We start from the raw sequence: 6,070 nt of genomic DNA, 5'->3' as shown, positions 1-6,070 counted from the left end.
AAACCATAATGGAAAAGAATTTTAAAAAATGTATACATATAACTGAATCACTTTGCTATACGGCAGAAATTAACACAACATTGTGAATCAACTATACTTCAATTTAAAAAAAAGTTTAAAAAAAGAAGGTCTTTTGGCCTCAGCTATACATTTCCATCTATCTACTAGAGAGAAAAAAATCACTGAATTGGGTGGTGCAAATGAATTACTGAGTGGGTGGCCCCATCTACTCATCCAATTTGATAGACTATCTCCGGATTCTCTTTCTGAAGCCAGAATATTAACTTTGCCAATTGCTTCGTGACTGAAAGATCCTCTGTCAAGTATATGTGCTATCTTCTAGGAAATACAAAGTGCTGTGCTGCCTGGTGACTCAGAAAGCACTTTAAATGGCTGAGGAAATGTAACTCTTTTACTGTCCTATTTAAATTATGCTATCTACAGTTAAAATTGAGCTGTTATTCTATCATAAAATATGTTAACTATATACTCATTTAGATTCATGTAGTCGTGGAGTCCTTAATCTTAGTTTCTCTGGAACAATTAATTCTATTCCAGTCATGCTCTGGGTACTGCTCTTCCCTGCCATTTCTATCTGGTTCCACCTCTGTGTTCTATTTGAATTCTTCCCTATTATTAAAGAGAATAGTCTCAAAATGAATATGCATTTACTGTGCTTATCTGAGGCAGCAGTGCTTTGTCTCTGTGAAATGTTTCTTTTTCTAATTTGTAACATAGTATTTATTCTTTAAGGTAATCCACTATTTCAGTCATTAATAGTGGTGGTTGACAGTCTACATTCTTGGCGAACTGTGTGTAGCTAGATTATTGGCTTGGAGATGAAAAAATTAAGTCACTTGACTAAACACAACTGCCATTGTTTGGCTGCCCAACCACTTTACCTCTCATAACCCTACAGTCATAATGTCACAATCTATTTATTAGAGATCTTCATTTAATAGGACATTCTTCTCATAATCACTCCATCAAAGTGTCAATGCCATTGCCCCATCCCCCCGCCTCTGTGACAAATTCAGGGATGAGCACATAATTAGGCAGGTTGATAAAACTCTTCCCAGTAGCTGCCTTACTGTAAAGGGAAGGGATAATTTTCTCTTTGTTTTAATGGAATTTATTTGTATAATCCAATATCAGAATAAGAGGTCACTGTTCTGATGTAGTTATTTCTATTCAAGAAGATAACACAAAACATATATTTTTTCATATACTTTAACAATGGATCAGTCTACTTTGACATACTAATTTAATAAGTTTTAAGGAGGAGTGCAGGTTATAATAATTTTATGATAAAAATTGATGCACACAGTTTGAATCAAAATATAGCTCAAGGAGAGTGTAGGAATACATACTCTTCAATTAGAAAGTTTTCTCATAAATAGATGAAGCATTACTTAAAATTAAGATGTGGGTAATTCTTTCAATGAATGAAAATTGGGTAATACTTGTAACAATTTGATAAAGTTTAGAAAGGAGAAGAACACTGTTTTACCAATAATTTTTTCTTTGCAGCACACTATTATCCAGGTATTTGAGATTTTGAATGAACACTAGATATATTTAAGTCAATTGTTTAGGACTTGATTATATTGGCTAAATATATGTATTAACGGGAACAGATTCAAAATACTGTAATAGATTGAAAATCATCCTGGTCATTTGTAAAAATTTCTAATCAATCCAATTCCTCTATAACCAGTGGAAGTGAGTTAAATTTCACTTAGACATCTTATTGCAAATATCTGATATAACTTATCAGGCTATGGTAATATATGGGGTGTAAAAACCTAAGAAATGGGCTTCCCTGGTGGCACAGTGGTTGAGAGTCCGCCTGCCGATACAGGGGACATGGGTTCGTGCCCTGGATCCCACATGCCGCGGAGCGGCTGGGCCCGTGAGCCATGGCCTCTGAGCCTGCGTGTCCAAAACCCTAAGAAATGTATTTCATCCAAGATCCCTTTTGTAGCAATGGTGTGTAATGATCATAAAATCACTTTACCATTAAAAACAGGAAGTTTTCATGTCAGCCTAATCAGGAAGAATTTTTCTGAGAGTTCCCGAGCTGTTTATAGTCCTCTTGTGTACCTCCACTCTGGTTTCCTCCGTCTTGTACTTTCTCCCTAAAGCCATCACTGGATGACAACCCATTCAGACCCATCTGCACACACCTGTCTAAAATGTTTTTCCTTTTTTGTTAATTGAAGTATAGTTTATTTACAATGTTTCAGGTGTACAGCTAAGTGATTCAGTTAAACACACACATATTTCTTTTTTCATAGTCTTTTCCACTGTAGGTTATTACAAGATATTGAATATAGTTCCCTGTGCTATACAGTAGGTCCTTGTGATGCCTGTAGTGGGGCCCTTTCCCATAGTCCTCATTAGGCCAGTGTCTAACAGTATCAAAAATCATAGGGGTTCCAGCCATCTTCACTGATGTATTTTACCTTTTCTTTTTTGCAACTACCTTCTCTTCTCTTAAATACCAGCCCTCTCCACAGAAAAAGACCGTATCCCGTTTTCAGGCATCTCAAGCATTAATACTTCTAGCTGGAACCTACTCTGATCTACATTACAATAGGAAATGGAATCTTTTTTCCTTGAAACCACAGTATGGGGTGGGTGACCATCCCTGACAGGTGTTCATCTTCCTCCCAATGTGCCTGGGCTGTGTGCATGGTCATTCAACTGGAGAGACAAGGGGGGGTGGATTGTGTGGAAAGCCACTCATGTTAGCCTGGGTGATGCAAAGAAGTTCTTAGTCCTCCTCAGTCAGTGGCCTTGGAGGGCACTGACATATAAAACTGCACCAAACTGGGCAAAAAGTTACGCTATTTCTTTCTTTCTTTTTTTTCTTTTTTTTTTTTTTTTTTTGAGGTACGTGGGCCTCTCACTGTTGTGGCCTCTCCCGATGTGGAGCACAGGCTCCGGATACACAGGCTCACTGGCCATGGCTCACGGGCTCAGCTGCTCCGTGGCATGTGGGATCCGGGTCACGAACCTGTGTCCCCTGCATCGGCAGGCAGACTCTCAACCACTGCATCACCAGGGAAGCCCAAAGTTACGCTATTTCTATGCCCACGCTACCACTCTTGAGAAAGAAAATAGGACTGAGGAAAAGTATTTGAGAAGCTTCTAATGTATAATATGAGAAGAAGTGAGTTTTAGAACAGGGGATGATTAAGAAATCTAACACTCTTAATACTTTGAAGGAGAGAGAGGAAACAGAACCAAAAATGATTGGAATCACATGATAATTGTCAAATGAAATGTACTTCTTCAAAAATGTTTATTGTAATATATGATAATAATGCTCAAAGGAGAGAGTCCAGGTGTTTCAGTCCCACTTACCTTAGTTGCTCTCTTGACTCCTGTTACTTCTTATTCTTCTCAGCTACACTATTTTCTTTCTTTTCTTCCTTCCTTCTCTGTCTCCCATGGACTCAGCCAACAGCTTCATTAGTGCTTTCTCTCAATGACATATTTCTCCTTCTAATGTCACTATGTTACTGCTCTTTGTATTAATACATCACCTAAATCATTAATGGTGGCAGTCTACACTCTGTATTCTAGATGGAACGTATGTGGGTTATGGGTTAGAAGGCTGACAAGTTAGGTCACTTGACTTCTTTTTTTTCAATCAATTTTATTTTAACATAACCTAAACACACACCATTTAGAAAATATGAAGAAAAATTTACATACAAGTGTTGATGCTATTGCATTTGGATAAAGCTGGCAAGTTCATGCTACTAGCATAGCCCAGGAAACACCACAGAGGAAAACTAATATATTGGAATAGATGTTGTGGTGTTTGGCCCACAGCTTGATAGCTTGCAGGATTAACCTGAAGCTGTCAATGTTTGGTACTCGATGTAAAATTTCATTGGTTACCCTGCATCTTATATGTAAATTTTTAAGCAGACTATCATCTCTAAAGTCCAGGTCTTCTGGAATAGTCTGCAAGTGCTAATCTTGCAAACAAAATAGCAATCTCTATCCCAGAACACAGTTTGATAACTGGTACAAATGCCTCTGTAACAGCTCTTAAATTGATTTCTTCCTGTAATTTCAATTCATCATAGAATGAGGTGAAAAAGTCACTTCAATCACCATGTCTTGGAGCAACACACAACACATCAAGATCGGCACCTTTTTTATGTACTCCTAATTTATAAGTTCCAAATGTAAAAATTTTTCCTCCAACATTTTCAATTACACATTGTGGAAGATTCTTGCTTTCACTGATTTCTTGTATCCACTCTTTTACCAGGTTATTTAATTTTCCCAGAATTTAAATTCTGTGCTGCAATTCCTCTTCTTCTTCAAAAACCCCAAAGGGCTTCAGCCTCAATTAGTTTCTGTGTAAGTAGGCAGTCAGTCTCCTTGGGGGCTGCTAAGCTGATGGGAGAGGTAAGGTCCTAGTGCTTCTGTGGCTGCTGTGTTTGTTGTGATCCCTGCATTGAAACTGGCCTGGAAACTCTACCACCCCCCGCAACCCTGCCACCACCCTGGGCATGATCCACTGAGGCAGAAGGGAGGCAAGGGCCTGCCTCAGTGCTGGGTCCAACACCAATTCTTGACTAAACATGGTGATGAGCCATGAGAGCTTATACTTAGAAAGGTTTTACAGCAAGGAATCTTAGTATTTAAAGGGAATAAAAGAGTAAAAGTGATAATCATACACCTCACAGGAATTTACATTTAATTAGGAAAACCTTACATCAAATAATATTCAAATTCCAACCGATGTTTGTGTTTGACGTACAATGAACAATAAAGAAGGTTCCCAATCTACTCTCATTATAAACACATTGGAGGCAGATTTTTCTCATGGTTCTGACAGAGCTGGAGACATTCTCTTCTTAGTTTGAACTATATAGAGTAGTTAGATACTAAAGGACCAAATGAGGTCTGTCTCAATCTTCTCAAAAATAAACAAGTTTTGAAAATTTAATGGTAAGTTATAAATCATGGTATAACAGGATTTTTTAGAGAACAGATTACTTCTAACATTTAATCATATAATGCTTTGCTTTAAAAACAGGATAAATAGATTATTTTAGTTTAGGAACAAATGCATCAAGGGTGCTGCTGTTGATGAGACACTGCTCTTTTTCTAGGCATTCTCTTCTGCCCATGATTTTGTACTGATTAAATTTAAACACATCCTGTTCCACCAGTTGTAAGATCTAATTTTGTCCTTTAGTCCTCTGAGTATAGAGAGATTTAACTCTTTTGTTTAACATTATTCACTTACAAAAAGAAAATTCACATGGTACTTTGGCTGGACTATTCTAACTTTTTAAAATAACTCCGTTTAAGAATATACCTTATGCTTAAACACTTTTTTGACAGTGTCCAGGTTTTCCTGCTAAGGTTCTTCTTTTGTTCTCATTTTACTTCTCATTTTTTAAAGTAGATCTCATTTTCATGTTTGTAGAAGCCATACTTTTTAACCAAAACCTTCAATGTAGCCATTATTCTCCACTTTTATCTACAAATATTTTGAATATCACTCTAAGAGAGTTATTTAATGATGCATTTATATAACTGTTCCAAGGAGTGGAGGACACATTTAAAGTGATGAAAGGGAAAAACCTATAACCAAGATTGCTCTACCCAGTAAGGATCTCATTCAGATTCGACAGAGAAATTAAAACCTTAACAGGCAAGCAAAAGTTAAGAGAATTCAGCACGACCAAACCAGCATTACAACAAATGCTAAAGGAACTTCTCTAGGCAGGAAACACAAGAGAAGGAAAAGACCTACAAAAAAACCACAAAACAATGAAGAATATGGTAATAGGAACATACATATCGATAATTACCTTAAATGTAAATGGATTAAATGCTCTAACCAAAAGACATATATTGGCTGAATGGATACAAAAACAAGACCCGTATATATGCTGTCTACAAGAGACCGACATCAGACCTAGGGGCACATGCAGACTGAAAGTGAGGGGATGGAGAAAGATATTCCATGCAAAAGGAAATAAGAAGAAAGCTGGAGTAGCAATTCTCATATCAGACAAAATAGACTTTAAAA

At 37.1% G+C, this 6,070-nt stretch overlaps 1 pseudogene; it reads right to left on the bottom strand.

Moving 5' to 3' along the window:
- Nucleotides 1-3,521: 3,521 nt before the first annotated feature.
- LOC111178521 (poly(A) polymerase alpha pseudogene) lies at nt 3,522-4,546 on the bottom strand (annotated as a pseudogene).
- Between the last annotated feature and the right edge of the window lie 1,524 nt (nt 4,547-6,070).

Source organism: Delphinapterus leucas, chromosome 3 (assembly GCF_059928025.1).
Source record: "Delphinapterus leucas isolate spDelLeu-1000000601 "Yukka" chromosome 3, BTC_Dleu_Yukka2, whole genome shotgun sequence".
NCBI classification, from domain to species: Eukaryota; Metazoa; Chordata; class Mammalia; order Artiodactyla; family Monodontidae; genus Delphinapterus; species Delphinapterus leucas.
Note: the sequence above shows the minus strand (reverse complement) of the source record. Positions and strands in the feature narration are given on the sequence as shown.